The following is a 16,154-nucleotide window of genomic DNA, read 5'->3' on the forward strand; positions in this document are numbered from 1 at the left end:
TCTCTCTCTCTCTCTCTCTCTCTCTCTCTCTCTCTCTCTCTCTCTCTTTTCCCTTCTTTCATACGTAGAGTCCAACCCAGGACCTTGGCTCTATGCTACATCTCCAGTCCTGTTTTTTACAAACACTGTCTATCTTAAGACAAGGTCTTGCTAAGTCACTAAACTGCCCAGACTGACCAGAAGGACTCGAACTTGCACTCCTCCTGTCTCAGCCTCCCACAGCATTATCAGCCTGTGCTGCTGGGCTCAGCGCAAAACTAAACAATTTTTTGTTTTAAGGAAAGTTTACATTTCTCAGAAAATGCTTTCTGATGATGCTCCAAGATGTTGGTATCTTTCTACCCAAGTCAGATCCTTCTGTAAGACAGTAGTTAAGCCCCACCAAGTACCGTATCAACCAACAGGCCCTAACTTTTATAGTAATTATGGTCAGAGTTATTAATCTCTAAGATACAGTGAGTCACAAGTGAGGATACAATGACTATAGCCTAGTCCAGATAATGAGGTTAATAAATTTCTTCTCTTGTAAGAGGAGTTAGCCAGTTTCCTACCCTAAAGCTCAAAAACCAAAAAGCTCAGCAGAACAGCACACACCTAAAAATCCCAGACACCCAGAAGGCTTTGGCAGGAGGATCTTGTGAGCAAAGGAATTTAAAGCCAGAGTAGGCAACATAGTGAGACTCTATCTCAAAAGAACAACAAGGGCCTGAAAGACAGCTCAGCAGTCTAAGTGCCTGCCTGGAAGCAGAAGGACCCATGTTTGATCCCCAATACCGCGTGGTACTGCACACCTATAATCCCAGCAATGAAGAGGCTGAGACAGGAGGATCACTATAAGTCTGAGCTGTGTAATAAGACCCTGTACCAAAAATAAATAAATAAATAAAAGCACATTCTTTCTTTTGAAAAATCAGAAAAAAAAAAAAAACTGAATAAATCCTCTATTTTCATCTGCTTTTAAATACTTACTTTGACCACTGGTTTTATTATTTATTTGTTTTGAGTTTTCTGAGACAGGGTCTCACTATGTAGCTCAGGTTGGCCTTGATACCCCTGTGTAGCCCAGGCTGACCTCTAATCTGCTGAAATTCTCCTGTCTCAGTCCTCCAGAGTGCTGGATTCCAGGCACTGACCACCACACCAGGCTCTGATCTCTGGCTTCAGAAACTGCATGACTAAATAATAAAGTAGTTGGACCCTGCTAGCTTTCCTCTAGAAAACATCTCTGATGTGTGGTCACTTGATAGCAGGAGTGTGAATGTGTGTGCGTGCGTGTGTGTGTGTGTGTGTGTGTGCATATGTGCCCATGCACGCGCATGCTACACGTGTTTGTGTGTTCTTTTGGTTTTTGTATTTTAGGCATTTGGAGATAGTCAGGGCTGTAGTTCAAACCAATGAACCCACCAACCCCTTTATCTCCCACAAATGCCCTACTGGGCAGCCTTTTGACATCAGAGGACCAAAAGCACCACCCAGAGATAAGGCTCACCCTGCCAATTTCTGAACTTGGGCCCTGGGAAGAGCATGAGTAATTCTCTTCTGTCCCACCAATTAGGCTTCCCCTGCTTTTTCAGCCCATGCGTACCCTTAAAAACTCTTCTAAGGCCGACGAGATGGCTCAACAGACTAAAGCACCTGCTTAGGCAAGCTTATGCAAGTGCAGGGACCGAGGTTCAAGCCCCAACACCACATGCCACACCAGTCCTGCCCCCCCCCCAGGTGGGCTAAGCCAGCCACAGAGTCCGGGCATAGTGGCGCACACCAGCCACAGAGTCTAGGCAAAGTGGCACATACCAGCCACAGAGTCCAGGCATAGTGGCGCACACCAGCCACAGAGTCAGGCAGAGTGGCGCACACCTGTAATCCCAACACTGGGGAGGCTAAAAGCAGGAAGATCACTAGGAGTCTGAGCTGTATAGCAAGAGTCTGTAACAACCAAATACATTAAAAAAAAAAAAACCTGTCTTCTAAGAGGAGGATTATTGTATCTGTATATACAAAATAGGATAGATACACAGCTACTTTCTCTTAGTTCAACAAGAAGAAAGATTTGTACTAATAGTGTTTGGACAGGGTACCACATCTGCATCTTATACTATGAATAATTACTACGAAGACAACAATATGCAATGTATTATTATAACTGTCCTACTAACCTGTTTTGAAACTGTCTCATTGCTATTTGCTTCACAATAAAATTAATAATAAATAAGGAGGAAGATTAGAGTTGGGGGCTCCCAATGTTTGAAAACTTCCTGAATACACTCTCTCTTTTGCCAAACTGGGGGTCTCTGTGACCCACAATCTTGTGGGGCCAGCCAAACTGGCCTGGTTCATAAGAGAACTGCATGAAAACAACCAGCAACTGAACGTTGGTGCTCTAACTCTCCACTCTGAGCTAGTGAGCTTTGGGGGCACAGCGCTTACGGAAAGAGCGTGCGAGCAGGATTCAAGGAAAAGACTCCTCAGAGGAGGAGACAGTGTTCCCAAACTCACCTCCCACCCCATCTCATTCGAAGAGAAAACTGTTCGTTCAAAGTCTACCAAAAAAGCAAGGGAAAACATTTAAGATAATTACAGAAATGGTACCATCAGCTATGACTGTGTTCAGTGGGGAGGAATCAGTGGCTTTTCCGTGTCTTTCCCTGAGTGTGGCTTTTCATTCATCCATGGATAAAATTGTGTAATTTGATAAAATTGCATGATTTCTATCACGAACCCAAGCCTTATGCCGACCACAAACATCAGTGCTACGGAGCCTTCCTGTCCCTCCTAGGACTTCTGTCCTCCTCCCTGACTGTGTTTCTCACTTCTAACTCTTACAACAAGCTTCCAGGATTCCACAGAATGGCTGTCTACTTCTTTCCAAACAGTGGTCTTGGCCTCATGGGTGTTCGTGGAAGTTTGCCGAAGGGAAAGGTCTAAGAATCTGGTAAGGAATGTTTCCTTCCATACATGTGGAGGGGTGCAAACCAAGACAAAGGGAATGGAATTAAGACATGATGAGATTTAAAAAACAAAACAAAAAAAACAAACTTCTCCATTCTAACAGTATACGCTGTAGGAACACTTACAGGATGGCAGGGCAAATACTAAATTTTTTAAAACTTTGAAAGATGACTCAGATGAATGGGGATGGCCCAGACCACAATTAAAATGAACCACTAGCAGCTACTACTACTTTCATGTTATGAAAGGATGACATGATTCTTAAAATTTATTACTTTATCTGTCTGTGAAATCAGTAGACACAAAAGATGGCACTGTCCCGAGAGTAGATTTGTGTACACAAAAAGGAACATTTCTCTAACCTGGCCTAATCCAGGCAGAAATTAACTTGGCTTTCACTTTGAAGATCCTAAACTTTTTATTACAGTGCTACTTGCATAAGCCGAGGAAGAAAGGTGTTAGGGAAAAATATGGAGAGGTGATTTCTAAATCACCTCCATATTTGGACAAAGCTGAGACAGAAGGATTGGAGACAACCCTCTATTTTCTGTTGGGATCACCTCAAGGCAGAATGTTTTGTCATCTGTGGTTCTCAGCCAATGTTGGAAACTGAGGCTTTGCTCTTCACCTCCTCTGTCTGCTACGGGATGGAGGGATGCACATCTGGCTGTTGGCAATGGTTCTGTGTCACGGGTGTTCAACCAGTCCATTTATCAGAGTCTTGATTGAGACACGCACGTGTGCTGCCCCCCACAGGCTGCTTTCTCCCCGCTAACACGTAACAGTTTCCTTTGCTATTCTTACCCCTGATTTGCACGGAAAGCCTCGGCACCCACCGCGTCTGTGTCTTGTTTAGATTTTCATGGAAGATAATCATTACAAAGAAAAGTCAGCCCAGACAGTTCTTCCCCCCAAATATAGATTCTGTCACCAAGAATTAAAACCCAGAGACCAAATTAACACACAGCACATGTCGTCAGTGAAATCGGAGGGCTCCTTCCAACTCTACCATGTCCTTACATGCCTGCTGCATGGGGAGCCACAAAATCCTCCTGACATTTCCATGTATGGCCAACTCAGAGGTCTCAATTTAAAAAATACTCACTTTCTGCCTTTGCAAAAGAGTGCTGAAATTGTGCTGAAGTTGTGAAGTACTGTAGCACAAAAAGACATTTAGTCAAACGCTACATAAATCAGGCATGTGAAGTTTCTGGTATCCATTTCTGCACAAGAAAAATGTTCTAATTCTAGACTGTGGGGAGAAGTCAGAGAGGATCAGGCCTCAACATTACAAAGGAAGAAGTCTTCTTATTTCTCTTCTCAAGCATAACTAGCTAATACTGCCTTAAAATTTTCCAGTTAAAAAGCTACGATATCTGGGCAAGATAGCTCATTCCTATTATCCCAGTATTCTAGCAGGCTGAGGCAGGAGAATCACAAATTCAAGATTATCCTGGGACAACTTCATAAATAAATCACTATCTCAAACTAAAATATAAAAATGGGCTGGAGACACAGCTCATGGCAAACATCCTAGGTTCAGTCCCCGTACTGAGAAGGAGAAAAGCCCTACCACATTATAATAGAAATTCTCTAGGCGATCCAATCCTTTGAAAAACAGTTTCTTTTTTTATGTTTTTTACACTAACCTAACAGTCAGAATTTCAATATGTGTACCTCCATGTGTTGAGATGGTTTGAAAACCTGGAATTCATTTTTTATTAAGTCAAAAGGAAGAAGAAAAGAAAGAATCACTTAGAAAAAAAGTCAGATGGACCCTTTTCATTTTATGATTGCATACATAATTTTTACTAATCCTAATTCCCTCAAGAGAAAACTTCAAAAGTAATAAAAAGTTTAGTAAAACTTGGCATGGTAGTGCATGCTTGTAATCCCAGTGACTGGGAGGCTAAAAATAGGAGGATCACTATGAGTCCAATCTGTGTAGTGAGACCCTATACACCCTGTACTAAATACATTTCTTAAAAAAAGTTTAGTAAAGTCATAGTTGGAATAGTTTGGAAATACATTGTTTTTTTTTTTTTAAGTATTCCAGTGAGCCCAGTTTCTATTATCAATTTCAAAGAAGTGAAAAATATTTTTTTAAAAAAATTTAAATTTAAACCACAATTTAAATTTCCCCTACTTAGAGGTAATTCTAATTGGGGATTATTATTAGCTTGAAAAATCATTAGAAATTGTATGGATTTATAGAAAGCATAGAAAGTTTAATAGACTCTTGACTAAAATTTACCTACACTCCGCTAACATTTTATTTGCAGTCATCTTTATACATTATAGCTTCCCATCAGAAACATTTTTCTTTTATGAACACATAATAAAAATTTAAAAATTGAATTTCACCATTGTTCACATTCAGACAGACATTTTTTAAACATGCTGCATTCAGAAGAGATTTTTCTGGCTTTGTATGTAGATGTCCCACCAAAAGCCTCATGCACTCAGAGGTGGGGTTTTTTCCAAGGTGGCTGGATCTAGGATGTGTGAATGTGGATTAGGGATTTGTAATAAATGAATCACTGATGGTTAGTGTTATTCTGGGTATGGGAAGCCCTACCCTGAATGTGGTTGGCACCAACCATTAGATTTGCAGCTTGGATGGAATAAAAGGGAAAGATGGAAAGCAGGCTGCTGCTACCTGCTGCTCACTGCCTGCTGCCTGTCATGCCATGGACTGTTTCTGCCATACCAACCTGACTTGTTGCCATCTGACTATAGACTGAAACCTCTACAAACTTAAATAAATTTTCCCTCCTTTAACTTCTCATGTCAGATATCTGTCCCAGCAACAAGAAAGTAACTGAAACCGAGATCACATATATATGATTATAAGAGTTCTGTTAATAATTATTCACAACAATTAATTGTCCTGTGACTACTCAATTTGGCTCAATGTTTTATAATAACAGAATCCAAAAATGGATAATCCAAAAATCTATCCTTATTTTCTAGAAAAATGCTTTCTCAGCTGAATTTGAGTAATTTCATTGGAAACAAAATGATGCTAAACCAGGAAACCATGATTCAGGAAGTCTTCCTGCTTCCCATACCAGCTCAGCAGCTCGTTATAAACCTCTGGAAAACACCTACACTGTTTAAAACTACAAAATTTCTTTTATTTCAGACATTTTCTGGAGCAGCATTTCCTCCCACTGGCTGAGGGAATGGGTTATAAAAGGACTCTTCATTATACAACAAAAACAAAAACAGTAATATAAGATCCAAGCCTCAACACAGCTAATGATATAAGCAGAGTAACCAATAAGATGGTACCAATATTGATTAAAAGGAAGATCAGCTGGCGAGATAGCTCAGCGCTTGCTTAGGCAAGCACAAGGGCCAGGGTTCAATCCCTGGCACCACATGGTGCACCAGCTCCACCCCAAGGCACACTGAGCCAGCCACTGAGATTGGGCATGGTGGCACACACCTGTAATCCCAGCGCTGGGGAGGCTAAAACCAGGAGGATCACTATGAATCTGAGCTGCATAGTAAGACCCTGTGCCAAATACATAAAAAATAAATAAATAAAATAAAATAAAAATTAAATCAAATTAATAAAAGGAAGCTCAATGCCCTGAAAAGACAATAGACAACCAAGCCCTCTCCATTCCAAGAGAGCCCCCAATATTTCAGAGACATAGATATCCAACCACTGGAAGGTTTTACTCCTCATGCCAGCCCAGAAGGACTGTGCTCTCTGAGGGACTGAAGCCCTCTGCCTGGGCTTCTCTTGGCCGGATGACTGCTAGCTGGCTCCCTTGCTCCTTTGTACTTGTGAGTTGCATCATCTCCTGAGTGATAGCTCTTCAAGCCTAGCCCTAAAGAAAGACTTTGAAAGTCAAGGTCTACCATGACTCTCAATCCATGCACCTGCTTTACATTTCAATCATCACCATCTTACACCTTATATTTGGTAGTATGTTCATTGTAGCCTGTCTTCCCCAAAATAACACCAACAGTAGAAAGAACGCAAGCTCCAAGACAAGGAGCCTGCCTGGTTCTATTTCCAACATCTGGAATCCTGACTAATGTGTAGTAGGCACTTAACAGATGTTCATTAAATAAATGCATGAGTGAAAGAAGAAACCCTAAATAAATGAACTACTGACGATGAGAATTACTTATGAGGCGTGCATAAAAATCGGATCTAAAGGGCTGGCCAGATAACTCAGTAGACTAAAGCACCTTAGGCAGGTGCAGTGACCAGGTTCGATTCCCAGCATGCCATGCTGGTCCCACCCCGAGACTCACTGAGACAACTGAGACTGAGCGTGATGGTGTGCAGTAATCCCAGTGCTTGGGAGGCTGAAAACAGGTGGATCACATCGAGTCCAATCTGTGTAGTGAGACCCTGTCGATACTGTACTAAGTACATTAAAAAAAAATTTAGACCAAATTGTACTAAAGGTACCCCATTTTTCACCAAGTTGATATTTTTGCTTGCTTTCCTTCAGAGATTTGCAAATTTTTTCAAAAAGATTTTGTAATTTGAAGCCTCCTAAAAATGCATTTATTAAAAGAAAAAAAAATGACTAGATACCACTGACATACTACCAGAAGCTGCCTGGATCAAGGCCACTTCACATTCCCTGTACTTTGCTAGGCCTCAGGCTTCATATTCCCTTCACATCAAATGGCCCCTACAGTGGGAGAGGGGGGCTATGTGGTGCCCCACTCTAGACAGCCAGAAAGGGACATAGTCTCAAAAGGGGTCAATGAATGGTAACATGAGTTTTTGCCAGAACTCAGCCCAGAAAAAAAAAGTGTAATTATAAATCTGCAAATGGCTATGGTCTATTAACCTTGTAATGAATTCACATTGGGCTCAATAATCTTACCTGACCAGCTTTTATAAGATATGCTGGACCACAGGATCCTAGAGGGATTTTATTTATATGACAGGGTTTGGTTTTATGGGCAGCCCTCATTCAAAAAGTATTCATATAGTAACTAATGTTCATCTAGTGTGTGTAAGCATAAGAGAAGAACGTCCAGTATGGCTGGGAAAATACAAAACGGGTCCATAAAAACAGTGAAGAGCAAGGATAAGACAGGTGAGAGGGTGATAGGGTAGCAGGGACTGTTTACAGAGTGTCTTGGGGGTCTGCTGTATTTTGTCTGTTTCGCTATACTGAGAACTGAATGCAAGATGCTCCTACTGAGCTACGTCTCTAGCCCCTTTTTAACTTTTTAATTTGGAGGCAGGATCTCACTAAGTCCCTAAGTTTCCCAGGCTGGGCTGGAATTTGCAATCATCCTGTCTGAGCCTCCCAGATGCTGCGGTCAGAGGCGTAAGCAACCATGCCCAGCTGGAAAAAAAATTATTTTTAAATTTGAGATGATCTAGGGTGAGGGGAGTGAAGGACAGCTTCAGTGAAGATATGCAAGTCTCAGCACGGTTCTGCACGAAGTGAAGGATCTGGACTGGAGAAGCAATGATCATCAGCAAATCGTATCACACTTGCTCAGAATGCTAAACCTAATAAAATATGCTCTGGCTTGTGTAAGAATAAAATTGTTGAGGGCCTGCCAAATAGCTTAGCGGATTAAAGAGCTTGCAGGCAGGCACAGGAGCCAGGGGTTCGATCCCCGGGCCTGCTGTGCCAGCCCTGCCCCTCAGGGCACGCTGAGACTGCGAATGAGACTGGGCTTGATGGCGCACACCTGTAAACCCAGCACTTGGGAGGCTGTAAATAGGAGAATCAGTACAAATCCAATCTAGTAGTGAGACCCTAAACACCCTGTAGACCCTTCCCTAAAATACAGAAGGAAAAAAAAAAAGAATAAAATTGTGTAACATATGCCCCCCCCCAATGCTTTGAAGAATAAAAGTACCATGTAATTGTAAGTTGTTCTTTTAAAATGAAAAGTGGAATACAAGAGCCACTTTGACTTCACTTCCAAAAACCAACTCTTCATTTAATTAGCCTCCCTTCCTGCGGGCAGCTCCTGCTAATGAACAGTCAATCCCATCACAGAATCAGAGCTCACACCTCTGAGGTAACAGCATCAGCTCTAAAAGTACCACCTCAAAAAAGAGATACCCTTCAGAAGAGCCATCATATGGTATACTTAATGGACAAAACAGATAACACAAATTTCCTTCATCCCACACAAACACTCACTGACTACAGTATGTTCATAGACTATTGATTTCAAAAGCTTAGAAATAAAACAAGACAAAACAAAACCAACCAACAGCATGCAACTAAAATGTAGCTGTGCTATCCTGCATCTTTCTGTCTTCAAATATCAAGTAGACTACTTGGAAGAAAACTATTTTCCATCCCACACACTAAAAAAGTATTATTCCAAAAATGATTTGCAAAAGCAATTCATACAAAGCAGCCGCTGAGTTCTGCATCCTATTTTGGATTCCATCACTGTCAAATGCTGACAGTCATTTCAGTCTTCCAAACCTCAAGATTTTAATTTGCAAAACTGATCTTTGAATCTTAACCTTTGGGAATAAAAGCCATGAATGAGTTTACATACTGTTCTTATGATTGAGATGTTAATCATTTACAGTGAAAGGCACAGATCTTTCGTGCAAGTGTTGCACGGTCCTCGCAAAGGCTACGCATAAACACTACATGTCATGGAGACACAGCAGCTTCCTCTACCCCAGAGGGCCTCCTTGTGCCTCCTACAGTCAGTTCCCCCATGTCCCTCCATCCTGCCACCAAAAGCACACACTCGGCTGGTTGCTCACACCATGGACACCTCTGTTGGCTCATGTAGTGTTTTCCAGCTTGATTTTAGTTAATGACCCTAGCCAAGGATACTAGTTAGTGAATCAGTGTTAAAGTACGAAAAGGCTTCTAGGTTTTCTCGCTGCTTTGTTCTTGCATTGGCCAGCTCAGCAAAGCACTCAGTCCCCTTCCCTTGGGGAATAGGTTCTATGGCCTAGGGCAGGGGTCTCCAACATGTCATGGACTAGAACACGCAGTCGGGAGTGAGTGAAGGTGAGTGGTGGGTGGAGGGAGCAAAACTCCATCTGTATGTCCAGCCACTTCTCCCTGCTCACATTCCCACATGAGCGCCATGTCCCGTCAGCTCAGGTGCAGCACTGATTCCCACAAGAGTGCAAACTCTACGGTGGTCTGCGCATGGGAGGGGTCTACACTGCTCCCATCCTGAAACCATGAACTGCTAGAAAAGCTACCTCCCATGAAGTCCATCCTGAAGTCACAGACAGAGCAAATTCTACACTATGTTGTTGTTTTTTGTTGGTATTTTTTTTCTCATACAAGCATACCTATAATAAAGCTTAATTTATAAATTAAGCACATTCAGAGTTTAAGAGCACTAGCTGGACAAGATACAACAACTACAACAATAGACAACTTGAGCTCTTGCTCTTTGCCACCTCCATGAAAACTTGCTTTCTGCTGTGTGCTGCTCTGCCTTGGACCCAGCTGAGTATGGACTGAAGCCTCCAGTAACTGTGAGCTAAATAAACCTTTCCTTTCTTCATTTTGAAAAAAAAAAAAAAAAGAAAGAAAGAAAAAGAAAAAAAAAACAATAGACAGCAATAAAATTATTTGGGGTTTATGAATTGCTTCTTTCTGGAATTTTCCACGTCCAGTTGACTGCAGGTAACTGAAATCACAGAAAGAAAAATCATAGATGAAAAGAAACCACTATATTTCTGTCAGGAACTTAGATAAAATCAGAGCCAGTGTGTTTCTCTGATGCAAAATCAACATGAAACAAGGAGAGATAATGAATAAAATGAATAACTCTGATCAGATTCCAAAGCTTCATGGATAAGTTGAAAACTGATTTAAATCCAAAATCAAATCATAAAAGCACCGGGCTTAGATCTAAAGAAAGCCACCTCAAGTACACTGTGAAAAGTCATGATGTAGTTGAGCTCAAGCTCAGTAGACATCAATATTTAGCGACCAAAATGCTCTTTCACCTTGACTGCCCCTCAAAAGTGACAAGCTCAGACCAAATGAGAAAGTAGCTACCTTATACTTTTTCTGATAAAATAAGTGGAAAGTTAGATTTAAATCACAAATGAAACTAGTAAAGACTTCAGACAACCATACACACACCAAAAAAAGAGACACTTAAGGGATGAGTTAGCCATTTTCAAACATGGAACAAACTCACATGACACTGAATTTCTGTGGGAATTTGAATTGCATGGACATTAAGTTTCAGAGAACAGCAGTAAAACCGTGTCAGAAATTAAAAGGGAACATAACTACAACTTAATGAATGAGAAGTAACAGTTATAGCTGTGAAAAATAAGAAAGGCTTACATTCTGTAGCAGTAACATCACAGTCCTTCTGATATTTTCACTGACTCGTAACGAGTGTTGTATGAAACTCTGAGGTTCATATACTGTGTAGATGATTTCTGTGGTCCTTTCTGGGTTACTGTTCTATTAGTCTAGAACATTCCACTAAGGTACCTTATTGGAGGCCCTTGCTAGATTCCCTTGACCAGAAGTTGAGGGAACTAGAGAACCCATGCCAGCGTGTATTAACACTTAGGACCCCCAATTCTGAGGCAACAGAACCCTGTTCCATCACTCGATTGAGGAGTCACCCTTGTACTTATCCTCCTTGCTGAAAGCAGTTTGTCAATGTTAGAAGTCGTCTTGGAGACAAAAGGAGAGAGAGTGGGTCTTGAGATCTACTCCCATCACGAACAGGCAAGTCCAGAATTTCAAAGTCATCTTATAGCAAAAATAATACAAATAAACTCCTTCACAGTAAGCTGGGGAACATGCTTCCCCACTGTGACCCATTTGGAACACCAAACTCAAACATCTCCAGATGTGTTTGTCTCTCACACAGAAATATTTTAACATGAACTGGCACGTATCATCTTATTTCCTATTTGCTTTAAGTTTGAAAAGGCAATCTATAAAAGTTCATAAGTAAAGAAAAATCATATGCTTGAAATGCTACGGTCTAGAAAACATTTTTATCCAAATTTATGTATAATCATTAAATATACTTCACTCAAAAATTATTTTCAGGACCAGCAAGATAACTCAGTGGACTATGTGCCTGTTTAGGCAAGCACAGGGACTAGGATTCGCTCCTGTACCACATAGCATGCTGGCCCCGCCCCAGGGCATGCTGAGCCAGCCACTGAGACCAGACATGGTGGTGCATGCCAGTAATCCCAGCGCTAGGGAGGCTGAAAACAGGAGGATCACTACAAGTCCAAGCTGCATAGTGAGACCTTATACCAAATACATTAAAAAACAAAAATAAAATTATTTTCACCATGTACAAAAAAAAAGAAAGAGAATAAGAGGATGGATGGGGGAGAGTAAGAAGGGATATAAAAAGCAATTAAGGTATATTAGGTACATGTACCAACTCCGCACAAGGAATATAAACATTATGGACTACAAACATGTACTAACAAAAAATAGAAGTTATAAATATAAAAGAAAATTATTTTGAAAGCCAAGTATATTAAGGATGGTACAAGTCAACTATAGATTCAGAAACAGAATCTATTTTTTCCTCCACTTTGGTTCTCCCCTGTCAGCGGATCAGTATCTTTGTTACTGAATTATCTAGGTAGTATCTCAAAGAGTCACGAACTTTTATAAGACTATTGAAAAAGAGAGAAAAAATTGCCCAGAATTCACCAAAGAAAGGCACAAGTATATGCTTGTAATATTAGGCTCTCTAAGTATTTTTGTTCTTCAAATGAGCACATGCTCATATAAGACATGTGACTTTTGTCCTACAGATAAACATTTGTCCTACAGATAAGCAAGATATGGAAGAAACGTGACACACAGCTCAATGACAGACGTATGCTCTGAGACACGTGTGTGTAGGTGATTTTCCTGTACAGACATCACAGAGTGCACTTACACGGCTCCAGATGGTTTAGTCTATAGCACATCTAGATTATAAGATATACACTGTCAGACACACCCACCATTGGCCACCATAGTTACATAGTGCACGACTGTGTACACACGATGCAGAAGTAAGTTTAGGAAGGTGTCTGAGGGAATCATTCACTATTACTGGGCGAACACCAAGAGACAGAACAAGTGGTGTCCACTCAGATTGTGAAGATCCTCGGGAACCAATTAAAGGAGCTGCGTTATTATCTTAGAGAGCTGATGAGAGACAAAGAAAAGAGGTAGAATATTTACAAGCATCCTTATGGGAGACTCAGGAGAGAGAACCAGAACAGAATCGAGGAGAACAATTAGAAATCTACTGAAGGAAGGGAAGCGAAACATTCGGCTCAAGAGGCAGTAGGTGGCACAGCTCCGAATGCAGAGATTATAGCTCTGTTTCTGAGATAGCCAACCACTCACGTAGGAATGAGTCTCTGCCTCAAAAAGTTCTTTGCAATCTGACTAATAAAATCACCTCAAGCTAAATGAAAATTCTTAGTAACTATATACTAAACCATCTTGGGGGCCTTGGAAAAAGTAGAAAACAGAGTTGCTGAACATGACAAGGTCATCTTGAAAGAATACAGAATAAAAATACTATTGAGAAACATCAGCTGCAGGGGAAGACTTTTACTAAAGAAAGGGAGGAAGACAAAAAGAAACTTCAATTCAGCATTTCCAGCATGCTACAAGCTGCGTGACCTTAAAATATGTAACCTAACTGAAAGTTTATCTCCTAGGTAAGATCATACCTGACTTTCTCAGTTCTGATAAGGATTAAAGACAAAATTACGCTAAAAATTATGCTAAACTCTTTAAAGTGTGCCAGGTGTTCAATGTAAGCAATAGCTAACCTCACACAGTAAGCCCTTGTAAAATACATGCTGTGGCACATATTAAATAGCTATTTCTGAGCTGGGGAGATAGCTCAGTGGCATAAGCACCTGCCTGGCAAGGGCAAGGTCCTGAGTTCAATCTCCAGTACCAAAAAAAAAGGCAAATAGCTATTTCTGAGATATATATATATATATATATGAACTGTCACTCCCTCCACTATAATTATCTTTCAGGAAAAGCACCATGCATGGTTGGAAAAACTGAGGTTTAACGAGGAAATATAAAAATGACATTTAAACACTGAAAAGTATAACAAAGCTCTAGACATGAAAAATAATATTATATATTATATTATATTATATTATATATTATTATATTATATTATAGGAAGAACATGACCTTGTATAGATCATGTGTTTGAGATCCCCTTGATGCACAGAAAAAAGATTCGGGGTCCCCCAAGGAGAGTAATTTTAGTCCTCACTATATTGCTAAGAGAAAGCCTGGTGGCGGCACAAGCACTTTCCCTAAAACTGATAAAAGCATAAAGGAAAACAAATGAAAAGGAATATAAAAGACATTGAACCTTAAGCCACCCTGGGCTCACAGGTGCAGTCAGCCTAGCACAAAACTAGGGACCCGGACTCAGAAGATCAGAAAGTCACAGGAACCTTTCTCAACATCTGAAGAGCCAGAATCTAGAGAAGATGTGTTGTCCACAACAGGCTGTTCTGGGCTCTATGGGAATAAGCAGCTTCTAGAGATTTCTTTCCTGTCTAGAACTTTGCTATACTTTTCAGAGTTTAAAGGTCATTTTTATACTTTCCTCCTTAATCAGCATTTCCTACGCAGTGCTAATCTCGAGCCTCAGTTTCTCCAGCCGCACATGGTGCTTTCCTGAAAGACAATTGTAGTGGAGGCAGTGACAGTCTTGCCCAGATTCCATCAGAAATAAAGGACTGTCGCTCCAGCTGCTGGGAGTGCCGAGGGGGACAACTGTCAGCACTCTCTGAGGATTAGTCAGCGCTGACATCTGAACATTCCTGTCACCCCAAACTTTGTTGAAACCCTCACCCCATCCGATGGGATTCAAAGGTGGGGCATTTGGGGGGTGAGAAATCATGGGAAAGGAGCTCTCATGAAGGAGATCAGTGTCCTAATAAAAGAACCTTGAGGAGCGCCCTGCCCTTCCCCCTCTGAGGAGGACACAGTGAGAAGGTACTACCTGAAAACCCAGAAGTGGTTCCTCAGACACCAAATCCGCTGCCACCTTCATCTTGGACTTCCCAGCCTCCATACTCTGAGACTGAAATTTTTGTGACATGGTCCTTAGGCCACCTAGTCTAAAGCATATTTTTGGCACTAATGGAAACATGTTTATAAGCCACTTAATTAGCCCATGACATTTTTGATTTAGCAGCTCACATACTCTAAAGAGAGAAGACTGATGTCAAGAATGGGTGCTGCTATAACAAAGACTGAAGGGAACCATGGCTTGGCACTGGGTAATGCGTAGGGGCTGGCGAAGTTCTGAGACACAGCCTAGAAAAAGCCAGTCGCATTGCGCTTAGGGCCTTCAAAGGCGAATTAGCAAAGGCTCAGAAACAGAGAAAAAGCCTGTGAGAAAAGCCTTCATCTTTCTTTCTTTCTTTTCTGTTCTTTCTTTTTTTTTTTTTTTAAATTTTGTTCAGGGTCTCACTATGCAGCTTAGACTCGTAGTGATCCTCCTATTTTCAGCCTCCCCAGTGCTGGGATTAAAGGTGTGCACCACCACGCTCAGATGGGGTCGCCAGCTCAGCACGCCCAGGGAGTGGGGCCAGCGCGGCACATGGTGGCAGGAATCGAAACCCAGCCCTGCACTTGCCTAAGCAGGCACTTAGTCCGCTGAGCTATCTCACTGGCCCCACCTGCATCTTCTTTTTTTATTAAATTTATTTCAAATCAATAATTACATATCATATTAAAAGTTGCAGACAAATATTGAAATGTGAAATATGTAATATGTAGAAGAGTGATTTTTAGAGAAATATTTCTGAAATAAATACATCACATGAGATTAACACATTACACATTGTAAATAATTTACAAACTTAAATGAATAGAACAATAAAAACTGTCCAAAATAAAAATCAAGAAGAAAGAAATCACAGATCAATCATATAATACTTCATTGCATCAAAATCAAGAAACTTATATTCATATAATTAGAATTCTCAAAATAGAAAGGGGTAGGCAATAAATATTTAAAGATTTAAAATTTCTGAATTTAGTGGAACTTATAACACCACATTTCCAAGAAAAATGAACCTCTTGCACAAGAAATTTGAATAAAATCATACAAAGATACACAAAAAATGAAATTGTCCAAAACCTATTATAAAGAAAAAAATCATTAAAGCATATACACAAAAATATTAGCTATGGAAGAAGAAATTAAATAGCATCTCA

At 40.7% G+C, this 16,154-nt stretch overlaps 1 protein-coding gene across 1 annotated transcript in view; it reads right to left on the reverse strand.

The window, feature by feature from the left end:
- The window catches only part of Itpr2 (inositol 1,4,5-trisphosphate receptor type 2), a 528,924-nt gene that overhangs the window by 318,094 nt on the left and 194,676 nt on the right, over positions 1-16,154 (reverse strand). The gene's annotated exons all lie outside the window — the stretch shown is intronic.

The sequence above is a fragment of the Octodon degus genome, unplaced genomic scaffold (genome assembly GCF_000260255.1).
Source record: "Octodon degus isolate 3935 unplaced genomic scaffold, OctDeg1.0 scaffold00064, whole genome shotgun sequence".
Lineage (NCBI taxonomy): Eukaryota > Metazoa > Chordata > Mammalia > Rodentia > Octodontidae > Octodon > Octodon degus.